We start from the raw sequence: 17,015 nt of genomic DNA on the forward strand, positions 1-17,015 counted from the left end.
CCGGCGTTCTAAAGAGAAAGGCAGCGGCGCTGGAGGCCGTGGCAGCCAAAGAAATGAAGGCGCTGGGTATTCAGCCGGTCGGTTCTCACGAAGGAGAAAGCGGCACCCAGGCTGAATCGGCCGCTCAGGCCTCTCAACAGCATGTGGACAGCGGCGCTACCCCCTCCAGGGAACCAACGGCCCCCGAGGAAGGGTCCGTTCGGGAGGAGGATCAGCCGCTGCAAAAGAGACGCCGAGTGGAGACCCCGCTACGCTCGGCTACCTCCGCGGTCCAACCCTCTGACCGGGCCGCCATTCGTCGGAAGGTTTTGGCTTTTGGGGGGGACTGGCGCTTGCTGCAATCTTCCCCGAGAAGGCAATCAGGAGCCACCGAGCAAGGATGCGACGTTCCCGTCGACCTGCCGCTGCCGTCGTCTCGATCTCTTCTTCATCTTCCGATCAAGAGGGGCGGGGATCCGATTCGGACTATTTTGAAAGGAAGAGGAAGATGTGGAGGAGGCCCTCTCCCGAACTTAGCCAACAGCCACATGCAAGCGGCTACGGGGGTAAGTTCTTCGTTGTTTTTTGTTTTTTGTTTTGCCTAAAATATTTCCGCTCGGCTTCTAACAACTGCGCCTTCTCGTTTCAGAGGTGGGTGGAAGAGATAGCAGTTTCCAGCCGTCTGGCTATGGCGGACGAGGAGATAAGGCAACTGCGGGCGGCAGGTGGTCCGAGCGGCTCCCAAGGACCTTCCTACTCCGAGCTGCAAAAAGAGCTGAAGAAAGCTCAAACTCTGCTGGCTGCTGAGCAGAAGAAAACAGCTGACCAGGCCCACGCCCTAGCCGAGTCCGAGCGACAGGTCAAGTCGCTTGACACAAAGATAACTCTGGCCACCACTCGGAAGAACACAGCCATCTCCGATCTGGAGAAGAAAAATGTGGAGGCCCGGGGCCTGGAGTCGAAGATAAAAGAGCTGACGGAGCAGCTCGATCGGGAGAAGGCAGGCCGCTCGGCTGATGCGGAGAAGATCGAACGTCTGAATGAGGCCCTCACAAGCTCCCAGGCAACCTTCAAAGAATACCAGGATGCCGAGCCGAGCCGAGTCGCCGCTCTCCGACAAAGCCACATCCGATCGCCCGAGTTCTCGGAGAAAATTTGCGAGCGGATGTACTCGGCTTTCGACTTGGCCATTACGGCTACTATGACCTATCTGAAGTCGAAGGGCCTTCTTCCGGAGTCCACCAATATTCCGGCCGGCGATCAGGTGGAGCTTCTGAGCAATATTCCGAGGGACCTCTACGACTACATCGAGTAATTCTTGTAATTTAGCCGCTCGGCTGATCATTAACCCTTTTGTATTTAGGCCACTCGGCCTAAGGTTTTAATTTTAATGAAATGCTTTCCTTTCGTGTATTTTATCTTCTTGCTCTGTCCCCTTGCTAACACTTGTGCTGTCCGCTCATCTCCTGTCATATCACACCTTTGGAGAATCGCTGGAGTATTTTCTCCAGCTCTTCCGTTCGGCCGCACATAATTCTGTGTTGCTACCAAGAATCGCTGGTTATGAGACGATCCGAACCTCTCGATGTTCAACCTCGGAGCTCGACGGTTGGCCTGCTTGGATTATTTATAGACGCCGACTCGTCTCTTGATCTTTAACGACGGTGCTCGTCGGCGCGGATATTTATAGCCGGTCGGCGCGGCTCCCGATCTTTAACGACGGTGCTCGTCGGTCTTCCGCTCGGAGGGTTTATAGACGCCGGCTCGTCTCTTGATCTTTAACGACGGTGCTCGTCGGTCTTCCGCTCGGAGGGTTTATAGACGCCGGCTCGCCTCTTGATCTTTAACGACGGTGCTCGTCGGTCTTCCGCTCGGAGGGTTTATAGACGCCGGCTCGTCTCTTGATCTTTAACGACGGTGCTCGTCGGTCTTCCGCTCGGAGGGTTTATAGACGCCGGCTCGTCTCTTGATCTTTAACGACGGTGCTCGTCGGTCTTCCGCTCGGAGGGTTTATAGACGCCGGCTCGTCTCTTGATCTTTAACGACGGTGCTCGTCGGTCTTCCGCTCGGAGGGTTTATAGACGCCGGCTCTTGATCTTTAACGACGGTGCTCGCCGGTCTTCCGCCGGAGGGTTTATAGACGCCGCGTCTCTTGATCTTTAACGACGGTGCTCGTCGGTCTTCCGCTCGGAGGGTTTATAGACGCCGGCTCGCCTCTTGATCTTTAACGACGGTGCTCGTCGGTCTTCCGCTCGGAGGGTTTATAGACGCCGGCTCGTCTCTTGATCTTTAACGACGGTGCTCGTCGGCGCGGATATTTATAGCCGGTCGGCGCGGCTCTACGGTTTAACGTCTGGGCTAGACGGCCGTCAAGGCTAATTTTGACACTTCCGTTCGGCGTAGCTCTTTGCCTTTCCCCCAGCTTGGATAATGCCCTCCTGGCCGCACGGCTCAGGATCTACTTCATCGAGTATTTTGGCTCGGATAATATACCTCCGTCCGAATGGCACGGGGCCTTCGATCTTCGAGCGTTTGGCTCGACCCATTTACCTCCGGCCGAACGGCGCGGGGCCTTCGTTCTTCGAGCGCTTGGCTCGACCAATTTACTTCCGGCCGAACGGCACGGGTTATTTGCTTACAAGTCTTAACCACATAAACCTCCCGGCCGATCGGCTCGGGGGCCTTCGCGCTACGATGATAATGCCTTGTATTCGCTCCTTTGACTTTTCATCTCTGCATTTCAAGTATTTAGTCGAAAAATGAAATACACAGGGTGATTTACAGTGATACACCTTTCACCCCGCCCGGTAAGGCTGGAGGTGGTTCGCGCTCCACGGCCTATCTAGCCGCCGTCCATCCTCGTCCTCCAGATAATACGCGCCCGAGCGGAGCTTTTCGATGATTTTGAAAGGGCCTGCCCATGGCGCTTCAAGCTTGCCGACGTCGCCGACCGGCTTGACTTTCTTCCAGACAAGATCGCCGACTTGGAACGATCTGGGAATTACGCGCCGGTTGTAGTTTTGCTTCATCCGCTGACGGTACGCCATAAGCCGAACGGACGCCTTTGCCCTCTCCTCTTCTACCAAGTCCACTCCATGTTTCGTTCGGTGTTGTCATCATCATAGTTCTGGATCCGGCCGACTCAACGCCGACTTGAACCGGTATGAACCTCACCGCCATATACCAAATGGAACGGTGTGACTCCTGCTCCTTCTTGCGCCGTTCGGATAGCCCACAAGACGCCCGGCACTTCATCCGCCAACCTCCTCCCAAATGGTCGAGCCGAGCTGAGAATACGAAGAATTTCCCTGACCGTTGCTCTGAGGATAGGCCACGGACGTGAAATGTTGCTCAATGCCGTAGCTTTGGCACCAATCCTCCAACATCTTCCCTGTGAACTGCCGCCCGTTGTCGGACACCAGTCGGCGAGGGATGCCGAACCGACAAATGATGTGCTGCCAGATGAATTTTTTAACCATTTGCTCAGCGATCTTTGCCAGCGGCTCGGCCTCCACCCACTTGGAGAAATAGTCTACCGTCACTAGTAAAAATTTCCTCTGCCCGGTCGCCATCGGAAATGGACCCACAATATCCATCCCCACTGATCGAACGGACATGAGATGGTTGATGCCTTCATCTCCTCTGCCGGTCGGTGGGAGAAGTTGTGATACTTCTGGCATGAAAGGCATGTAGATACTGTCCGAGCGGCATCTGCTTGTAAAGTTGGCCAAAAGTATTCGGCCAAGAGGATCTTCTTGGCCAATGAGCGTCCGCCCGGATGGCCCCCGCATGATCCTTGATGTACTTCCTGGAGGATGTAAGCTGAGTCCTCCGAGCTTACACATTTCAGCAAAGGGCGCGAGAAAGCTTTCTTGTAAAGCTGATCTCCGATGAGTGTGAACCGACCGACTCTTCTTCTGAGGAGCCGGGCTGCATATTCATCGGATGATGTGGTGCCCGAACGGAGGAATTCTATAATAGGTGTCCTCCAGTCACTTGGAAACGCGAGGCCTTGCATCCGGCCGACATGCGCCACCATCAGCGTTTTTTTAATTGGCTGCTGAATGGCGACCGGCGTTATTGAGCTCGCGAGTTTGGCCAACTCATCGGCCGCCTAGTTCTCCGTTCGGGGAATCTTCTAAATAAGCACTTCTCGGAAAGTAGCTTTGAGTTTTTCAAAGGCCTCAGCGTAGAGTTTAAGCCGAACACAGTTGATTTCAAAGGTGCCGGAAAGTTGCTGAGCGGCCAACTGTGAATCCAAATAGAGAGTCACCTGACCAGCTCCCACATGCCGTGCTGCCTGTAATCCGGCTATAAGGGCCTCATACTCTGCCTCATTGTTGGTGGCCTTGTAGTCCAGCCGGACGGATAGGTGCATCTGTTCTTCTTGCGGTGAGATAAGCAATATCCCAATCCCGCTTCCGAGTCGAGTGGAAGACCCATCCACATATATCCTCCACAGAGCTTCCGGCTCTGGCCTCTGCACTTCGGTCACAAAATCAGCCAAGGATTGGGCTTTAATCGCCGAGCGGGGCTGGTACTGGATGTCAAACTCGCTTAATTCTGTCGTCCACTTGATAAGCCGTCCGGACGCTTCTGGATTCAACAGGACTCTTCCGAGTGGACTGTTCGTCCGGACAATGATTGTGTGAGCCAAGAAATACGGTCGAAGGCGCCGAGCGGCTAGAACCAAAGCAAAGGCCAACTTCTCGAGCCCGGTGTAGCGAGATTCAGCATCTTTCAAAATATGGCAGAAAATACACCGGTTGCTCTTCACCATTCGCCTCACAAGTGCCGAGCCTAAAGCATGCTCGGTTGACGATAGATACATATAAAGTGACTCACCCCCGATCGGCTTGACAAGTATAGGCGGAGAATTCAGATATGTTTTCAACTCTTCAAATGCTCGGTCACACTCTTCGCTCCACTCGAACTTAGTAGCCTCGCAGATCTTGAAGAATGGCAGTCTGGCCAGCTTTGGAGATGAATCGACAAAGCAGTTATCCGACCGGTCAACCGCTGGACTTCCCTTGTGTTTCGGGAGGAAGCATGTCTTTGAGCTTTCACCTTCTCAGGGTTGGCTTCGATTCCCCGCTCGGTCACTACGTATCCCAAGAAACGCCTCCCTTTGCTCCGAACAGAATTCAGCTTGACTCCATATTTGCGTAGCGTTCGGAATGTCTCTTCCATGTCTTTAAAGAGATCCGCCGCTAGGACGGATTTAATAAGAATGTCGTCCACATAAACTTCCGATCCGCTCCATCTGCTTCCTGAACACTTTGTTCATCAAGCGTTGATAGGTGGCCCCGGATTCTTCAATCCGAACGGCATCACGCTTGTCAGCAGTGCCGCCATCACGGCTAACCTTTTCCGATCTTCGGGCGAGCGGTACCGGTGATAGCCCGGTAGGCCGAGCATGCAATTAATTCACACCGAGAGTCCACCATGATCTATCCGGCGAGGATAAAAATCTTTGGGACATGCTTTGTTTAAGTCCCGAAAGTCAATGCAAACTCTCCACTTGCCGCCCGGCTTGAGACCAATACCACGTTATTAGCCACCGAACTGCACCACAGATGTGGCCGGCCTCGTAAGTTTCTACTTCGCCGGATTATGGCATTATGCTCGGCGCTAAAATCTCTTTTTTTCTGCTTGCCGGTCGGACATGCAACTCATGCTGCGCTAGGCTCGGCGAAATTCCGGGCAACTCGTGTGTCGACCAAACAAAGACATCATGATTTTGCTGGAGGCATTGGATCAGCTTCTTCTTCTGTTTTTCCTCTAGATCCGAGGCGATGAAAGTGGTGGCCTCCGATCGGGTCGGATGGATCTGAACTTCCTCCTTTTCATCATAAATTAAAGCAGGAGGTTTCTCGGTTATGGCGTGTACCTCGATTCGGGGGGCCTTCCGAGCGGAAGAAGCTTCTGCTCGGATCATCTCTATATAGCATCGCCGAGCTGCTAGTTGATCTCCACGCACTTCTCCTACTTTGTCTTCCACGGGGAACTTTATCTTCTGGTGGAAGGTTGAAACAACCGCTCGGAATTCGCCGAGCGCCGGTCGTCCCAGAATGACATTGTAGGATGATGGAGAGTCGACCACCACGAAGTTTATTGTCCTGGTCCTCCTGAGCGGCTCTTCCCCCAGTGAGGTGGCCAGCCGGATCTGTCCGACCGGCTGAACTTCGTTGCCCGTAAACCCGTAGAGCGGGTAGTCATGGGAAGCAGCTCGGCTCGATCAATTTGCACTGATCGAACGCCTTCTTGAATATGATGTTGACCGAACTCCCCGTGTCAATGAATGCGATGAATAGTGTAATTTGCTATTACCGCTTTAATGAGCAAGCGTCATCATGGGGCACTTCTACTCCTTCCAAGTCTCAGCCCGAAAGTGATTTCGGTCCACTTGCCCGCTCCTGGCTACAGCCGACCGGATGGATCTGGCGGCCGCCTTTCTCGCTCGGTTGGAATCTCCTCCGGTCCGGTCCGCCAAGAATAACGCTGATCTCGCCGGAAGTATTGCTCCTATTTTCCTCCTCCCGAGCGGACGGTCGGGACCGCTCTCTGGACGCCCGACTCTCCTGTCTTGGGGATCTATGCCGATCGGACGCCGGTGATGTCGCCTCTATGCGGGTCCGGTCGGCTTCGGGTCCTTTGCCTCCGTCGAGGGAGGAGACCGCTCGCCTCCGGAACAGGATTGGACACAAAGGAAGGCTTCGACAATCCCTCGTGTTGTGCGTATCCGTTTGGTGGAATTTGCGGAACATAGGGTCCACCTCTTCTTTGGCTTGGCGAGCCACTTGTACGCGCGATCCGACGTGAGGATCGAATTGCCGCCCTGGTCCTCCGGGTGGTCCGAGCGTGTGTTGTTTCCGCCGGCATGAACAGTGCGCCGGAGTTTTTCCGAGCGGCTTGCGCTTCTTCCACATTTATATATTCGTTGGCCCGATGTAGCATGTGATCATAATCTCGTGGCGGCTTTCGGATGAGCGACCGGAAGAAGTCCCCATCCACAAGGCCTTGCGTGAAGGCATTCATCATCGTCTCCGATGTGGCCGTTGGGATATCCATCGCCACTTGGTTGAATCACTGAATATAGCCTCGAAGCGATTCTTTCGGCTCTTGCTTGATGGCAAACAAGCTGACACTTGTCTTTTGATAGCGCCGACTACTGGCGAAGTGGTGGAGGAAGGCCGTTCGGAATTCCTTGAAGCTCGTGATGGATCCGTCCGGCAACCTTCGAAACCACCGTTGAGCCAATCCCGAGAGGGTGGTAAGGAAAACTCTACACTTTACTCCATCTGTGTACTGATGGAGCGTGGCTGTATTATCGAACTTACCCAGATGATCATCCGGGTCCGTTGTTCCATTGTATTCGCCGATCGTCGGAGGCACGTAGTGCTTGGGCAGAGGGTCTCGTAAAATATCTTCCGAGAATTGGCGATTGGTCCGCTCGGGAGATGAGTTTGCCCGGGGGGCTTTCCCTTTTCTGTCATCCCGCCTTGGCATTTCATCTAAAGAGGAGCCTCTATCTCTTCGAGCTGGTGCAGCTTCAGGAGTGCGAAACAAGGCTCGGTGAAATGCGACGGTGGCTTGAGGTGCTTCCGCTCGGCCATGAGACGCAGATGTTGCTTGCTGCTCCGCCCGCTCGGCGGATGCTTTTTGTTTTTGCTCTATGAGTTTGGCGGCCCTTATCTCGACCAGGGCGTCGAGTTCTTCTGTTGAAAGCGTCACCGTGTGTTGTCGTCCAGCCTCGTCCATTGTCTTCGATCGGATGCAGGAGCGTTCCCACAGACGGCGCCAATTTGATCCTGTCCGAACCAGAAGTCAACAGACGCTGGGCACGTGGCGCTCCAAGGCTCGCTGATGTAGATCTCCAACTAGTGTCGAGATGCTCCGGCTATCCTGCACAGAAGTCGAGCCGGGAAGGGGATTCCCAGCGACGACCCTCCGACGCTCAAGTCAGGTAAATCACGATGAACAAGGTGGCTCCAGAAGTCTCAGAGTACGTACCAGAATCCTTTGTCGATGAAACCTGAGGTTCTTTATATAGAGCTGTGAAAGGTTTGGGCACGCGTACCAAGGTGCATAAGTGTCCTCTGTCCTATCCTAGGTATGCGGCTGTCAGAAAGCTTACCTGTCCTTTCCTAGGTACGCGGGCAGAAAGTTTACCTGACCCATATCGCTACAGTCAAAGCATGCCCTCGATGGGACAGCAGAATCCCCTGTCACAAGATTTGGAGCATCGCACACACGTGAAACCTACAGGTTGTCAAAGAAAGAAATCCTCTGGCCTTTTCCTTTGCTCCAAACTTGTAGTCCGAGCGGACAGATACCTAAACATCCGACCGGACATCCGCAGTGGTTTACTTGTGCTTTGTGGAGACTAACAAACAGGGGTGCTTTATGACTGCGGTCGGTCAAAAGGTCAGCTCGGTCCATGACCTTTTTAACTGAGCGTCGGAACCCCGATTTGACAGGATGCCTCCCAACTACAAGTGCGAGCCGGCCGGGCCCCTACGGGTACTCGATTCCATCGGCCGGCCGGCAGTCCAATCGGACCGGCCGTCTACGGCCATCCGTCCGGTCGGACTACACTCTCCTCTGGGTGGGCGGCTGTTCCGGTGACTTCCCCTTGGCGTTGACTTTGCAAGAAAGGGGGGGCCCACTCTTACTACCGGATCAGGGGGTGTTGGTAAAACAGTCGTCCTCTCGGGGACGGTGGAAGATGAACTCTCACCCCACTCAGACGGGGGTTGAAAAGTAGACACTTTAGGGGGTGTCGGTGTTGAAGCTCCCGAGCGAGAGTCCCCTCTGAGTGGAGTCTCTTTCTCCACTGGAGTTGAAACAGTGGCTCACCAGAAGCTGCTGAGTCAATCGGCGGTGACTCAGATGGTACAGCCATCGGAACCATGGTAAGCCGCTTAGAAGGAAGCTGGCCAGTGGTAGCGGTTGCACTACTCCTTACCGCTCGGCTCACCTTGCCAGTCTGATCAGCTGAGCTACCGACCGACATAAGCCCGCGGTTCTCCAACACAGCGGCTTCGCGAGCATTGATCTCGGTGGTAGAGAGCTTGCTCTTGCCGCTCAGCAGAGAATTCAACATGACTTCGGTTGCAAGAAAGAAAATAAAATCAGTTAGATTCTAAGGCGATATAGGTAGAAAAAAGTTTACCTAATGAGCCGGGCAGCTGAGAGCGGACGGGATTTAGGCCAAAAATATATAGAATGCCTTCATGCAGTAGCTTATGTATATGATATTTTTGACTTGCGAGATGAGTGACTGCCTCGAGGTTGGTCGGTTCTCGACGATACTTGCGCAGAGCGGGAGGCTCCATCAACTCCATCTGTCAATCGGTTGGGAATGATGGCCAATCAGGAAGGCGAACAAAAAAGTAATGCTCCTTCCAGTATCAGTTGGAAGAAGACATTTTATCAAAGAATACAGAGCCCACTCAGGCCCGTGGCAGAAAAGTTCCCGTTTTAGATAGCTTAGGATAATAAAAATAATGGAAGATACGAAGGACGAGCAGGAGTCCGTATAGGCGGAATAAGATTATCACCCCACACAGAAGCCTAAAGGAGTTTGACACTAACTGGGGTAAAGGAATATAAAAGTATCTACAAATAGCAGAGAAGAAGAGGTGGATCAGGAATTACAGATCAGCAAAAAATTAGTCTTTGAAAAAAGTAAGGTAGTCGTCCGACAACGTATGTGGTCGTGCATAAGCAGTGGGAATGATTATTCAATAGTCATTGGAATATTATAGGGCATTTGCAACTGCATTATTTCATCATTGTTAAAATCGGACTTGGTGGATGTATAACATAAGCCGACGATAGGTGGAGGAGGAAGAGAAAAGGTGACCATAGAGAAACAACGAAAAGCACAAGCAAAAATGTCGATGAAAATCATGGAGCAGATGAAGAACAATAGGAGAAAAAGCTTCCTGTGAAATATTGCCGACAAGGAATGGCGGAGAAGAAAAGCAGCAGAGAGCATGCACGAGGAAGAGGAGATACGGTGAGGAAGGTGAACGACGGTGAGGAAGGGTTTATAAACTCGAGGGACGGTTGTTTGGGTCGTCCGATCGAGAGTAACACAAAACAAGACCAAGATCTGACAGTTGAATTCAAAACGACATTTGTTATATCAATCGTGGATATTCTCTTGTCATATCAAACGTGCGGCGACAGAAAGCGAGGCACGTGGTGCCTAGCGATAGGGAGATATTAATTAGGTTTAACTAAAGGGCATAGGCGACATGTCCGTTAATAATGACTAGAGATTTATACCGTTTTTAAAAAATTAGGAAGGTATTAATGATATTTGTGCAGATTGACTGATTCCTGTATACTTATTTATGGGTAACCCGTAGTGTTAAAATTTTATTTTTTTTTGAAATTTTCATTTATTTTAGTCAAAATTATAAACCTTACATATTAAATTTTAAATCCTAACAAAATTAATACAACGTGCTGGTTATCTCTAAATAGATGATATGCTGCTCACACATTTATGAAAACCCCATAAGTATTTATGGTTATTTATTTTATCCTCGGTCCTAAAAAAAAAAGTAATACTTAGTATTTACGGATAAGCGTACCGTAACATTCATATATGTTCACTCAAATATTTTTTTTCAACTAATATTTGCTATCAATACCTATATTAATAGATTCAAAAGAATATTAAAAGTAGAATAATAGTCCTTTCATATGATCTAGAGGCATGCACGGGCGGGATCAACCGATTATGACATGAATTCTTGCAACATGGGTCGAGAGGTCGAGGGTCTGCGGCAGCAAATGCGATAACATCAATATCTGTCCGTGCTAAACACCTGAGACTACCATGTCATAGCCGGGCCCGTATTCACCGTGATTTACTCCCTCTCATACTTGTGGGGCCGGGATGAGGGGGCCGCTGGGTTGACGGTTCCAACCTTTGCAACATAGAGGCCTGTAATGATCCTAATGATTTTTTTAAAAAATTAAAAATAATATGGACAAAGTTTTAAACGGATTAGAGGTTTTGGTCATCAAACTTGATTATAGTGTTTAATAGCGCACTGCACAAAGAAATATTTTGTTGTGCCCTTTACTTTTTCAAAAAAATAAAATAAAACGTATCCAATTTTTTTAAAAAATTTCCAAAGGGATCATTATATTTTGATTTTAATCAAAGAGAGCACCTAATTTCTTGAATGCCTATGCCCTTCCCACTTTTTAAGTTCTAAATAAAAATAAAAATATTTCTTATTCAAACGGAATTTGATCCTGTCCGAAAGTCAATGAGATGAAAAGCTGAGAATATGGTACTCCTGCTGATTACTCGTAGACTCCACTCTACCCTGCAAAACAAATGATGTCAGTACTGAGCCAGGAAAGGGGTCCTTCGCGTTGGCCCTCCAACGTTCAAGTCAGTTACCGGCGATGATGTAGAAGGCGGAGCAACAAAAATGAACATTGTAACTTAAGTAATGTATATCGCGTACCTTCGTCGATGCTTGGATCCCCCTTTATATAAAGTTCCTATAACGCGTGTGCACGCTTCCCCAAGCGAGCAGCTTCCTTAAGTTTTCCTTGAAAAGACTTTACTAATAAAGTGTCCCTGATGCAATACCTAAACAAGTCGAGAATATCTCTGACGTAACAGTGAAAGTTTCCGTCGTACAATCTCCTAGCTGATCATGCTTGGTGTTAGCGGCACTGACTCCCAAAAGGATGTCGAGAGACCACACAGTGGGTATGTTACTAGACCGAGCGGGTTAGCCGCTCGGCTAGAACTCCGCTATGCCTGTGTCTCGTCTGCTCAGTTGGAACTCCGCTGCGCCTGTGTGTCGTCCGTTCGGCCGGAACTCCACAGCGCCTGTACCCAATCATGTTGCCAGGCCGAGCGAGGTAGCTGCTCGGCTGGGGTTTTGCATATCGTCTCCTTTTCTCTTTGGCGGCCAACACCTAATTTAGCATTGACTATTTGATGCACCTTCCCGAGTCAAAGGTGGGATCAGACCGGAACCTTCTCCTCTGGTCGGATGCCTGATCGACCGACCGACCAATACGATTCTCATCCGTTTGGGCATATGATACTAGTACATTGACCACCTTAACTTTAACCTCCCTTGTGACAACTAACCCCTGTAGGATGGATTCTCCTTATCACTGCATCATAATTGAATTGAGAAAAAAAAATAAAAACTTAATTATTTATTAAAGAGTTTCATATAAAAAACATGATGACTTTAAAGAGCTTATTTTTTAAAAATTACATAATTAAACACATGTTGATTTCTTAAAATTATCCATATTTAAATTTTTAATTTTGGAGCTTTAATAAAAAAAATTTTAAAAATAGAAAGAAGGTTAATAAAAAATTTATTACTCTTATTTTTTAAAAAAAAAATTAATATCATATTATAAAAAATAAAAATAAGATAGATTAAATTAAAAATATATATAAAATAAAACTTAATTATTTTATTAAGACTTTAATATAAAAGTCATTGGCAACCTTAATTTATTTATATAGTTTTTTAATATCCGATTAATCCCTTTAATTTATTTATATAGTTTTTAATTTTTTTTTTTAGTTTTTTTTTAGATCCATTAATAAATTTTGACCAAAATATGACTCCAAAGAGTTCAATTTTATTCTTAATTAGTTAATTCACGTCGTTACATGCATAATGGTCCTCTAAATTAATCCAGATTTTTGTATTCAATTTTATATAACCTTAATAAAGAATTATAAAATTACAAAAGAATGTTAATAACAGTAAAAAAGAAATATTTTGATATTTTTTAATAACTAATTAGAAGAGAGAAAAATAAAATGAAACAAAATAAAAAAAAATAAAAAGTAAAAAAAAAATTACTTTGGCGCTGTTAATCAAAGCATCATTATCTTCGTATATGATTTTGTCAAAACATCATCAGTGTTATTTTTGTTGAAACCTCACCAACTCAGTACTCTAAAGATGAAATATCAACATATTTGATTCAATAGGTTTTTCTCATTCTCTCGAGTCTCACTGTGATAAAAAAAAAAAACTTTTGATTTACGACCCATATCAGTTTAGAAAATTTATTTTTAAAAAAAAATCTTATTTACTTTTAATAGTTTCATATTTAAATCTAAACATCTCTGATTTATTCTAGAACAATATCAATAGCACTCTCTTTTTTTCCGTGCTAAAGTTTCAAATTTTCAAAAGTATTAAGCACCAAAACTCATTAATAGAATTAGATAAGGTCGATTTTAGTTGAAACTTTATCCAATTGGTTCCTTTCACTTTCTTAAATTTGACTTGGTTTAAAACTTGATTAGTAACCCCGGTCAGTTTAGAAAAATTATTTTAAAAATTCATTCTTCTTTTACTTTTGACGCCGTGTTATATTTAGACTTAAACATCTATAATTTACTTTAAAACAACACCAATAACTTTCTTGTACTCTTTTGATTTTGTCCATGCTAAAGTCTCAAAATTTTTGCGACAGTTAAAGTCATGAATGAGTTTTTGGACCAAAAACTCATTGCTAGGGGTCAAAAGTAAAGAAGACTAAATTTTTTAAATAATTTTTCTAAATCAATAAAGGAAATGAGTTAAGAGTTTTTGAGCATGGTGAGGCTAAGGGAAGGCAAGAGAAGAAAGCTATTGAAGCAGGTTTTCATTAAATATGACTTATTTAAGTTTATTAATAAATTTCGATCAAAATTTATTGATGACATAAATATTTTTAAATTCATGGCATTTTAGTATTGATGAGGTTAAGAAAGTGCCATGAAACTATTGGTGTTGTTATGAAAAATAAATATTTTAAAATAATTTCTCTAAATTGATAGAGGTGAAAAAAACTTGTTAAATAAAGTTTGGACTATAACTGATTTATTTAAGTCCATCAATGAATTTTGATCAAAATTTATTAATGACATAGATGTTTTTGAAATTTTGAAACTTTAGCATGAAGAAGATTAGAAGAGTACAAAAAAGCTATTTTTGTTGTTCTAAAGTAAATCAGAAATATTTAGGTCCAATTATAACATTGTGTTAAGAAGTAAAAGATGTTAAAATTTTAAAATAATTTCTCTAAACGGATAAGGTGCCATAAATCAAGAGATTTTTTTTAATAGGTGGGACTTAGGAGTGTGAAAGAAACATTTTTAATAAAGTTTAGATTAAATTAACTCATCTAGATTCATCATCACTGAGTTTTGGTAAAAATTCATTAATGACATAAATGCTTCTTAAATTTTAAAATGTTAGTATGGATTAAGAGATGCAAAGAAAATTATTAGTACCGTTTTAAAGTAAATTAGAGATGTCTAGGTCCAAACATAAAACCGTGCCAAAATTAAAAAAGATTTAAAATATTTTTTCTAAATTGATGACCAAATTTCTTGATATTCTATTTTAATTTTGAAATACTAAGATGGTAATGTTTTGACAAACACAACACTAAGATGGTGATGATTTGCCATAGTACCAAAATAATTTTTTAATTTCAATTTTTTTAGTTTTATTTCACTTTCCTTTTTATCTCTCTTAATTAGCTATTTTTTATTTTTTTAAAAGTTTTATTAACGTTCCTTCATAATTTTATAATTTTTATTAAGGTTCTAAAAGTGAAAATAAAAATATTGATAAATTTAGAGGACCATTATGAATGGAACTTTGTCGATCTAGAATAAAATTGAGTTTTATATAAATAAATTTTAAAAGTTATTCAGAATAAATAATATTAATTTTACATAAATTTTAAGGTCGTACTTTTATATTTAAGTGATAATTTTATATAACTTATCCTTATTTTCTTGTAATTAAATATTAAAAAATAAAAAATATATATATTTTTTCAAATTTTTTCCTTTATATTTTATTAAACCCTAAAATAAAGAATAAAAATATGTAACCATTTCAGTGAGTATCATGAATTTAATAAACGTATTTTAAAAAAAAAATATGCGAAACTATTTGATGAAATAATTAAGTTTTTATTTATTTTTTCTGTATCCATTCTATGAGATCAGATCCTCTAGTCCAGAATTTTTTGGACCTGAAAAGACCCGGTATGTTCATTAGTGTGATGAACTGGACCCCACCTATTTAACAGGTGGGTATAGTCCACCCATCCAATGAATATACAAGGATCTAAAATTGATCCAGGGATTCTGGATTAGAGGATCCTGGGGTTGTTTAAATAAGAAATTTATTATTTTTACTTTAATTTAGGGATGAAATAGACGAGAAGAGTGTTTTGAAAATTAATTGTGCCCTTTAGTAAAAAAAAAAAACTAAAATTAAGAAGGAAGATAAATTGGCATTGATTTTTTTTTAAATTTTTATTTATTTTGTCTCTCCATCATTGGACATGCAATGCATGTATAATTGTTCCTGTTTAAAGAAGCTTCCGGTTGTCATTTCCAAAGAAGCTTCTGCTTCCCCGGGCAATTGTTTCTCAAATATTTAACAAACGAAGTTCAGATTTAATGAATTAATAAACGATTAATCTAAAAATGTTTTGATGGACCGAATCGATTATCTCAGAATTAATCTACGTAAGAAAACAAAAAACAGAAGCTTCTGCTGTTGTTTCTTTTCCCTTTTTCCAACGACCAAATGTCAAAAGCACGTCTTTTAAGATAAGAGAGCAGCGGCAAGGCAACTTGGACTAGAAATTCTTCGATTTCAATGAGAGCGCACAAGAACAGAGTAACGATTTTAAATCATTAAAAAGAACAAAGCAACTAATCCATAAACATGTCGAAGATGCGCCAAACTATATTTCAATGAAATCACACAAGAACACAGCAGCAATTTCAGTTCACGAAACGCACAAGATCAGAAGACAAAAAAAAAAAAAACATTAAAAGCACTAATCTGAAAACCTAATCGAAGTTGAGTCGTCAGACTGTAATTACCAGGTGGGGGTCACTGTTTAAAGGCGCGGCGGTGCGCAAGCAGATGGAACTGCCCGTGGTGGTTCCTCCGTCTGCGGCCGGCGCTCAGCGAGGCCAGGGCGCGGCGGAGCTTCGCCCAGAGGATCCTCGGCAAGCGCCGCGCCTCCCGGAGTCGCACCCACACGAGGCGGCGCACCCGGAGCAGTGTCCCCCGCGCCCGCTCCCCCGCCGGCCGATTCCGCGAGAAGTGGTAGCTCCGCAGATAGAGCCGCCGCCGCTCCATGTACTCCTCCTGCTGCTCCCACCTGAACATGTACTCCGCCGCCCCGAACACCACCACGGGCTTCGCCACGCACGCCGCCGTCTCCATCCTATCCGCTCTCTCCGCCGCCTCGAAACCGATCACCGAATCGAAATTTCGCGCATTCGATCAGCGATTCGAGGAAGAAGGGGGTGAATTTGAATCAAGGAGAGGGGAGCCGATTCAATGGATCGGGATTTGAAGGAAGAGGAAAAGAGCAGCTTTTGCTTTTTTTTTCTCGCTTTCGCTTTATTTCTACCTCACTCCTCTCGACGCTCGAGATCGGCCGTAGCTCGGCTGCTCGAGCAGCGTCACCGTCCGATCCAGATGCAGTTACGTAACCCCATAATTTATGTTAATTATATTTTTGCACCCCGCCAATAATAATAATAATCAATAATTAATAAATAAATAAATAAATAATAGTGAAAGGGATCGTGAGTCGACAGGTCCGTCAAACGAAAGGAACGCACGCGTGTCATTTTGGATAAACAAAAGTCATAGCGCCACGTCAGACGCTTCGTCATCAACGAACGACTCCTCACCCGCATGCGACATTTGCGTAATTGTGTAATTGTTTCATTAATTATTGCTCATAATTAAGGAAGACGTTTACTGAACAAATTTCATTTGTCGTATTTAATTTTAATGAAAATAATTGTATTACACGAGACGTGGTTTACTAATCCAGTGCTATTTAATTGCTTAATCATAAATTTGTGGGCATTTAATTATCGGAAACGTTTTTTTTAACAATTGGTATTCAAGGACAAGCTGCATATAAATATAATGGAGATTAATTAGACTAATTAATATCGACTACTATTTTAAATA

Source organism: Zingiber officinale, chromosome 8A, assembly GCF_018446385.1.
Source record: "Zingiber officinale cultivar Zhangliang chromosome 8A, Zo_v1.1, whole genome shotgun sequence".
NCBI classification, from domain to species: domain Eukaryota; kingdom Viridiplantae; phylum Streptophyta; class Magnoliopsida; order Zingiberales; family Zingiberaceae; genus Zingiber; species Zingiber officinale.